The 10,078-nt window shown below is 35.6% G+C and overlaps 1 protein-coding gene across 2 annotated transcripts in view; it reads right to left on the reverse strand.

The window, feature by feature from the left end:
- The window catches only part of fhip1aa (FHF complex subunit HOOK interacting protein 1Aa), a 32,681-nt gene that overhangs the window by 19,031 nt on the left and 3,572 nt on the right, over positions 1-10,078 (reverse strand). For both annotated transcript variants that reach the window (XM_055157994.1, XM_020931371.2), the window contains exon 2: positions 1,335-1,394. The gene's annotated coding sequence lies outside the window, so the exon portion shown is untranslated. The remainder of the gene's footprint in view (positions 1-1,334; positions 1,395-10,078) is intronic.

Genomic DNA, 10,078 nt, shown 5'->3' on the forward strand with positions numbered 1-10,078 from the left:
GAATGAAACAAAACACAACTCCAAGTACGTTTTTGAGGAGGGAACAACATTCTAACATGGCTTAAAGCTCTCAAGAGTCAGTTTTGCATAATATAGGACAGACTCGCACACACTAACACACAGCTGCTATGAAAAGCATGCAGTGGAGTGGACAATAACAGGTCAGATGACTTCACTTGGGCTGAGACTGGCCTGCTGTGCTCTGGACTTGAGACTGCGCTGTCAAATAACTCTGTGAAATACCTCAGACGCCCAAGTAGATTCCATCGCCCCCCTGATCTTTTTCATTACCAAAACATTTTTCAACACCAAGAGCACAACAGAAAATGTGTGTGAACCTCTCAACCCTAGAGTGGGAAAGCTGCTACTGTACAGACTGTACAGACTGTTTTTGCACTTTTAGGAACAGAATTCAGATCATGTTTTATAGGATTTTTTTTTTAGATCATTTCCAGCACTCGCAAATGCAGTGCAGAAATTTGGAATGTGACCATTTTGTTTTCACTGAAAGAAACTCATGTTCTCCCAAAAAGGACAATACTGGAAAGATTGATTCCTGTTAACCACAAAGGAAAACTACAGTATTTTCATTTGTCAGTAGTAAATCATTTGAATGGGGAAATATTGTATAAATATTTTTGCTTTTTTCCAGGCATTTTTCCCACATAGCATTTGTTCACCACTATACAGTTTTGATTCTTCTCTGTTCCCTTTATTGTTTGTACAATAGAACTAAATTATTTTTTTAAAACACCTTTGTAAAGTAGAAAAAGGTTTAGGATTGAAAGTAATTTCTATCAAAGAATCAATAATTATTTATTCTCACATTAAACCTAAATTAAACATGACAATGTGATATTATTGCTTTGCCTGGGAATACTCCACTGTATGGCATTAAACAAATCTATCTCAGTGGTAACAAGTGGGTGACGCCACCAGGTCAAGTTATGGGTCACATCTGTTTTTTTTAAAATAATAAAAATAATAAAAACACAGGTTTAATGCCATATGGTGAAATTAATTAAAATTTCTATGGAAACAAGCAGGGGGCACCCTTAAATTCATCTTATAAAAACTCTGTTTTGAGCTATAAGAAGCCATCTGAACTTGCTTGATCTAGCCATTAGCCTGGGAAGTCCATACTCATATCTGCTGCTCACCACATCATTACATTAGCTGTGCCTTCCCCTAAATTTATCCCATTAACCAATCACCAAACCCCCTTTTTATAAATCTACTTTCCCCTGTGCTCCTGGAACATCCCCATCGCCACCATCTGCTTTCAGTTACACACAGGAATGCAACAGAAGGGAAATATGCATGTAATGCCTTACCTTAGTGGGATCATGTTTACCACAACACATGGCTATGTAGAGGGGGTCGCCATACTGCTCCTGTTGGAGAAAGAGTAAAGGAAAATGTATGAGAATTAAAGCAGGAAGTGGACATTAAGAGGCAAGGCATGCTGGGAAATAACAGGACATGAGTCAGCTGCTACAAACTTGGATGGAGATGTTGTGGAGGAGTTTGCAGAGTGGTGCTATATGATGACAGCTTAGATTTTAATCTTTTTCACAAATAATCATCAAGAAGTGTTTTTTCCAATTTATTTTAAAGGGAAACAAAGTGAAAGATGAATGGTTAAATTAAATTAATAATAATAATTAAAATGCTAAAAACTCGAATATCTCAGTCAAAATACATTTACTTGTGATGTATTGCTACTAAAAATTATCATCAATAATATGTAAACTACTTTATACCCCTGACACTATAACCCTAAAGCAGGATTATCCCAGCAAACCTATTAAAAATTTTTAAAAAAAAAAGTAAAAAAAAAAACTAACAAAAAACAAAACAAAACAAAAACACAATGCCAAATTAAATACCTCATTTGTTAGTCAGTATAATGAGTCACAGAAGTTAGCAGCCCAGTACAGCTCAAATCTTAAAAAATATCAAAGTGCAAAGACACATGATAAATACTGAGCCCCCCCAAATCCAGTTTTCATTTATTGAATGTTGATATAGTAATAATTATCACTCCTAAGCTTGACAATGGATCGAATAAATTGGATGGATCAGACCAGTGACAGATCAGGGGTTTGAGAGGAAGCAAACTGTCCAAAAGAACCACCAGCATAAGTGTTGATTATTATTAAGGACGTAATTATTTAGTCACGATTCACAAGTTTAACCGGTCTTACAACTAAACTGTTTCCTAGTACTTTTTTCCACATAATTAGTAGGTTTTTGTATAATCTGCTGTGCAAGTGTAGTCTTGTGAGTGCAGTTTGGGTCATATAAGGATAATAGTTTTTAGTCAACTAAACGATCGGCAGGACATGTCTTTAGTCAATCAAGTATTTCTTTAGTCAAATACATCCCTAATTATTATGACTATGGTGTGCTACACGTGCATTTGTGGAGGGGAAAGATGATTTAGTGTTTTTCTCTCTAGGTTTGATTTGTCAGTAATGAGTTGTAAAATCCACTCAAAGTATTAGACTGATATCGGGTCTTTTCCTGTTCACTTTCAATGAGAGCGACCCCTTTTGGCTTCTCAGGGCAACAAACTGACACATGTATTTAGCACATTTTCCTTAACCAGGCCTAGAATAAGAGTCCTCTCAGCAGTTGCCCACGTACAGCTCACTCCATCTGTCTACTTCTCACCCTCTGTTTGCACAATATCACAGCTGCGGGGTTTCCAAGAGAGACTATTTTAAGAACAGTCACACAGTAATATCACAAAATTGAACTTTGATCTGCTTAGTTCTGTCATAATAATGACTATATCTACTCATCATTCAATATATGAAAGCCAGAATCATGTTTTTTGGTCAGTACTTATCATGTGTATAATTTCAAAATCTTTGCACTGGTGGGAAATTTTGGGTTATTTTTTGGCAATACAAAAAGATCTGAGCCATAGAAGGTTGAATTAATAATTTATATGACTCATTTCAGATTCCCATTCTGCTGTTTATTTACTGCAAGTTGTGTTTTTTAAGAATATTGTAGATTTAGAATATTTTTGTGGTTTCAATCTGCTGTTGGATTATTGCGCCACTGTGGCATAAATTAGTTTCAATTTTATTGTCTGTACTTACTTCTATATTTACTATCAAGCTTCAAAATTTGTTATCGTGACCGAAGTCCAAAGATTCTTAGTTAGTTAATGTGTAAAAAGAAATAGTGATGTTATATGCTAGGCTTATAACTTTGGATTTAAAATATAATTTCTGTCTCATCTCATACAAGACATTATAACTACAGCCTAAGATTTAATGTTATATGTGAAAACACTACTATGTGTTTTATGGTTTCAGTGGTTGCTGCATTTCTTTGGTAAGACGGGACAGTGGATGGTCTGTGTGTATGTGGTAGTTATGGAGTCTATGCTAAGCTTTTTTCATAAAGTTCTCAAAGATTTGTAACACAAAATAATCCTAAAACCTCTCAAATATGCAAAGCTAATCTACTTACTATTGCAAAATACCAATACTACAACAACTGCTGTAGTATATGATGGAGGTGGTGACCTAAATGGAGCTCTAATTCATGCTGCTGATATCAACAACGATCCATATGCTGAAAATGACCAACACTTGGCCTACAGTTACACCAGGAATAGCACTCCCACATCAAAACACACAAGCTAAGAATACCATTATATTTCATTTTTCCTTCTTTACATAACCAGTTAGGCCTTAAACACAGAATATTTCTCCTATAGAAAGAACAGAAATGTGACAATTGGTAAAGTAAAATCAACACTGTAAAAATAGAGTAGCTTCGGAACACTAGCTACTTTGAAAACTGCACCATCACTTAGAATTTCTAGTCTAGTCTATTAACAAAGCATTTATCAATCTATAAACAAAAAGCTGAATGTAGTTCAGTCAATAAAAAAGGTTTAGATACACATGTAGTGCACATGATACAATACTGATCAACTAACCCACACACAGACACATACTACCATCTATTTACCAGTAGGGGAGTGCAATTAAGCAAATTTTAACAGATTTTGCCTATGATCAGCTTCAGTCTTTTAAATAAAAAAGATTACAGCTAATCAAGAAGTCAGTCAAGAAAAGCCCGTCATTTGGATTTCAGTCTTGGGAGAAAAGAATTTGGGAACTGTTGAGAACTTTTTTTTTATTATGCAAAACTGTAATTCATTCAGTCATTCATTCATTCATTAAAAAGCATTTAAAATAAAATACTGTGTCACAAGTCTCGTTAGACAAAATCCTTCCACTACTAAAACAGAATGAGTCACCCAGTTTACTATAGTGGGAACTTCTCATTAGGGCTGATGCCCCAACAGTTTCCATGGTGCCATCCCTCCTGAGCTGATAATGACAAACTGAAACCAAAAGACTCCAGGGAAAGTGCTGAGCCAGAGGGAGCACACCATTCTTGTTTTTGTTTTATAACTAGTTTCTGGTTATGTCGCCCATGTTGTACTTGTACGTTCACAGGTGTGGTCTGGACAAACAGCTCCAAGGGACGTCACACCCTACCCATGTACACAGATCAGCTTTCAAGAAGAATAGGAGCTGGTTTCACATCCAAAGTGCATTAATAAAATAACAATATACTAAATGCAATACTGAAACATAATCCTAATTACTGTACAAGTTGTTTCTCTTGGTATCAAAAACTTTTATTGGTATTCTCAGTGTTATCCATTGGCCCTTGTCCATTGGCAGTATCTGTGTAATTATCCTAAATCATCAGTTTCATCAGTTGAGAATAGGGATGTAATAGTAACCGAAATATCATGATATCTTTTTGTCAAAAGTCTCACAATAATATCGTGGGGTGTTACAATATATAGAATTACAAAATCCTTTGCTTAATTGCATTGTTTTATAGTAACAAAACCTAATAAACATCAGGAACTACATATCCCATGATTCATTTCAGTGCAGACAACATGAAGTAATACGTATTTTAGTTAAATTCTTGGGATTATGATAATTCACACCAACATTTTTTCAGAGTATTTTAAAGCAAAAAAAGAGTCCTATCTACAATTATATCAGCCTCCCCAAAATATCGCAATAAATATCGTACTGTGAGATGCATATTGTGATAATATTGTACTGAGAGATTTGGATATCGTTACATCCCTAGTTGTGAAGATCCTTTTTCTTAGAATATATTCTGAAAATAAAATACAGTTAATCTCTACAGAGAAAAGCTTTTTATGGACCCTTCACCAGAAAAGTGACACAATGCACCTTTAAATTACAGAGGTTTAAAAGGGACATATGTGAAATCGACCTTTAAGTGCCATAATGAGCAGTGAGCTGTGAAGGGGTCAATCAGTTCTACAGTTTTGAACAGGAAGTCAGTGGACCCATTTCAATTAGGCTAGCCAGGCGTGTTTGATCAATATTGCAATGTCCAATGAATACAATTTAAAATAAAACCCTACATGTAACCAATTATAAATATATACAAATAAATAACATATAAATAAATACAAAATTGTCACGTTTAATTTCATACTTAAACAGAAAGGTTCATTTCTATACAGTGAATATGATTTTTTTAGTATCGATACCTGCTCAAATAAGTATCTAGTTTTGATACTAGTTTTAGCAGTTTTGATACTAGTATCTGATTTTATATACTGTTTACAACTCTGTGGCAGACTACGCACAGTTACATAGTGCAAGCTAAACAAAAACATAATGCAAATAATGACTGAATTATAGATGATTTCCCCCTGTACTCATATAAACCCACACACAGGCAACTATAGACATCTTCACAACAGAGCTAGACGGCGCAAAAAGACGCTAACTGGCTTAGCAGATTATGTAAGCAGATCATGTTTCTGTGCTTTGCATGTCTGCAGGTTTTCACTGATACTGTCGCATGAAGGATTTGTACAGGGTGTGTGTGGGATCTTCCATTCTGCTCCAAACTGGTTTCCTCCCAGACTTACGACTGCACAGTGATTCACAGATGTTTGATCACTATGATGTACTGTACAGGTAGAGGAACTCTCAATCAATAATGTTTTCTACAACACTAAACTGGCATAGGCAAACACAGCATACAAAGCAGCATTCAGATCATGGTATTTTTTACTGACTTCAAAGCACCCAGACCTTATCAGAAACAGGGTTTAGTAAACACTAGTGAAAAATTAACACAAAAGGATGGTTCCTGTGACTGGTAAATGTGCACAGTGTAACTCACAGTATGGCACTGAAATTATCTCTTGCATTTATTCAGTTATATTCAGCTTGCTTTAGTGCCACCATCTGCTTGTCTCCTTGGAAATAGACACATTTAATGCCATACTGTGGAACATTCCAGGCAAACAATAACAACATCTCCATAAAGACTAGAAGGTGGCAGAGCCCTCATCAGAAAGGTTACACAAGGCACCTTCATGGTGCAAATAAAATGTTACTATTTTGTTTAATATGTAAAAGATTAACATCTTTTATTTTGATTGCAATAAAACATAATCAAGATTGACCTTTGCGAATACCATGGACAACTCGAAATGAGGGATTAGATTGACATGGGTGCATGGACAGTAAACAAAGAAGATGTAGTTCTTTAAATCTATCAAAATTGTCAACAGCGTGCAGTCTGAGGATGTCACAAAGTGGAACTTTTACAATATACTCTGGGGGGAAACATACAAGCTTTACAAAAATGCTTTAGGAGGATTTTTTGCTCAGTTATAGCTGAATCGAATTAAACCTAACAAATAGTGTTCATCATAACTCACTTGAAGGAAAAAGGCCTACAACAAAATGCACAAACTACTGTTCCCTCTTACAGTAAAATAATGAGTCAAACTTTTATGATCATCACTGTACAACATTGTCTCAATCTAGCATCATAAATATACAATGTAAATATGATCCAAATATAGCCGCCAATATTAATTTCATCCCATCAAACAAAATAATAACTAATATGACTGCAATTCTAAAACATGACACGTTCACATCAGATTAATGTTTGATGTCCTTTAGGTTTGAAGTTCTCTCACAGACAACATGACCTTGGCGTGTGTACATTGGATCACTGTGTCGCCCTCAGGAGAATGTTTGCTTGTGTAGCTTTCTGCACAATGTGAGCCAATGACATCACCACTTTCTTCAGGAGCACAATGGGCTTCTGTCAGAGATTTAGCGCAGGTATATCCTATCTTTGCACACTTCCTCTTTGGCTCGTTTGCATCGTGTCCAGCCAGCTAAGAGATGTTTGCATGTGTCCGGATGGAATACTGAAGATGCAAAAAAAAAAAGTAGCTTAAGCATACAGTATACAACCTAAAAAGAAAATAAATGTTTAATAGAGCCAACTACCCTCAACAAAAAGATATGGCTTTCCGTGTACCACCAGATCTGTATCAAGTCTATAACAGGAGTCAGGACTATTTTACGTCTAAACTAGGGCTAAACCATCTCTAGAAGTGGACTACATTATTCCATTCAGTTTTAAAAAACAAATAATCCATAGGAAGTAAAATAGGTAGAAGAATTAATTAATTCTAAATTAGATTAAAACAAGTAAATTTAAAACTGATGTTATTTAGTAGCTTATACAATAATATAATAATAATATAAATTAGAAAACAATGCACCACAATGTTAATTACTCTATTAGTTCTGAATAGTGTGACCAGACGTCCCTATTTACCCAGAACAGTCCCAGTTTTGAGCCCCTTGTCCCCTGTCCCAGTGGATTTATCCAAAACCATTGATTTGTCTCAGTTTTATACAAGAAATGTCTCAGGTGTCCCTATTTTTGACCCATCTGATCCCTCCCAACAGTAAAGAGAGGCATAAACTCTCATTCGTTTAGGTAAAATATAGAAAAGCTGCTTAAAAATGACCAAAACACAAAGAAAATGTGAATGTACTGACTCACTTTAGTGCTGAGTGGATAACAATTTTCCTTTATTATGCACTTGTTTCACAATTTTATTATTACCAACCAACCTAAACCAGGGATGCTCCAGTTTTTTTATTTTGAAAATCTGGTCACCCTACTTTTTTGCATGGGTACACTACAGTCCAATTTATTTTTCATGATGTAGATGGTTTCCAGTTGGAAAATTATAAAAGTGAACATGAATAAGTAGAAAAAGATCACTACTAATTAGCAAAGAAACGATGTAGCTTTCTCTATTTTTTTTTTTTTCCCCACAAGTTCACACTTTCTGAGTAACAAACTAAATGCTATGTTTACTTCCATTCCATTCAGTTCATTCTTAAAAAGTGGTCCAGCAAGATTTAGTTACAACCTGCATTCTTCTATCAGCTTACTCTACCTTGAGATTATAAAACAAGACTGCACTGTTAGTCGTGCTAAGCTAACAACATGCTAACATGGTAAATAAACGCTTCTAGGTTAGCTGACCACCGATATATAATTACTATATAATCATCGGACCTTAAAACCCAATATGATCGAGTAAGAACAATTTTTTTCCATGCATCGTCTCAGAATGTAATCAACTATCAACTGATGTCATTTTAAGCAGGACTGGACAACTTTAAAGGCTGTCTGACAAAACTTTAACATCACATACTCTCGCCCTTCATCAGAGTGATATTCATTAGGAGTTTGCCAGTTAATTGACCACAACCAAAACCAGGAGTAGCCAAATGGTTATTGTGGGATATTACTGTACATTGGAAGAGATGCGATGTTTGGGGGTCATCTGGGAGGTAATCTTGATCACGAGACAGCTGAGCAGACTGACGGCCAGCCACATGCTTCCAGATCTATAACACCTGTTACTTCAATAGTTCACAATGGACAAAAGCTAAAGTACAGCTGCATACAGGGCTGTAGATTTTGTTGGCATTTGGCTGAACTAGCCTTGCCAATCGATTCAATTAAAAAGGGGGCATGGCAACAATTCTCAAAACTATTCATTACCTCTGTGATGTTACCTTGTATCTGTCCCAAACTGCACTCAAAGACCACGACTCAACGATGCAGATTAGTTCATGCAAAAACAATTTTTAAAGTACCGGTATTAAACAAAAAAGTACTAAACAATGTGTTTATACTGTATTTAAAAAGGCAAGTTATACATATTATTCACTCCTAAAACTTCAGCTAACCCACTCAATATCTTCTCCTTTTCTCTGTTGTCCAATAAAAATTCAACCACAACACTTATAATACAGGTTATGATCGACTAAGACACTATCGCCTGATTGATCAACTAAACGCCTACAGTCCTACTGCATGGTGCACAGAAGTAATCTGAAAATATCAGATCGTGGACTACTGTATGAAAACAAACCTACATTTTGAGGTGAGGGGGTGTCACCTGCTTGTTTCTGTGAATATGTTATTGCATCAACAGTACAAGCAGTGACTTCATTAGGTCAAGTTAAAGGTCAGATCTCTAGAGAGGAAACCCAGCTCACAATAAGAAGGCATATTTTAAGGCATTCTTTAGCATTAAAAGACACTTATAGTTACAAAATGCAGGACAGATATGCCATACTGTGGAACATTCCAGGCAATGCAATCAAATTACCAGGAAACAAGTCTGATTGATTTTTTTACACATTTTGTCAGCAAATAAAGTTAGTTTGCATACTAGTCAGTCCTGGGGCATAACCAGGTTAAAACAACTAAACAAATCATCCTTCAGTATTACAGGTCCTATTACACAAAACCGACTCATGTGAGATGAGGAAACAACACTGTAATATAAAAAAAAAATTACATTATATACCTTGAGTATAGTTAAGTATAGTGTGCATCATGTGTTAATGGAATCTTTGTAATACATTTTGTCACCCATACGTAGGTTGGTCACACACCACCAGCCAGACAAATGAGAAACCTGTGACTTGGACTCATAGATGTAATGACATTAGCATGATCATTACTCACAGCCTCACATGGTAAATATTCTACATAAAAACAGAGCATAGATGTGATTTTCAGGCTTTCAGATACTGATGTCCAAAGTTCACCGGCCATCAGAGTTGACCAATTAGCCATACATTCTTCTCATTCCAGGAAAGCATAAAGCAAATCTCAAAGCGGCATTCTTTGA

The sequence above is a fragment of the Boleophthalmus pectinirostris genome, unplaced genomic scaffold (assembly GCF_026225935.1).
Source record: "Boleophthalmus pectinirostris isolate CB_2022bp ecotype Guang Dong unplaced genomic scaffold, ASM2622593v1 HiC_scaffold_22, whole genome shotgun sequence".
NCBI classification, from domain to species: domain Eukaryota; kingdom Metazoa; phylum Chordata; class Actinopteri; order Gobiiformes; family Gobiidae; genus Boleophthalmus; species Boleophthalmus pectinirostris.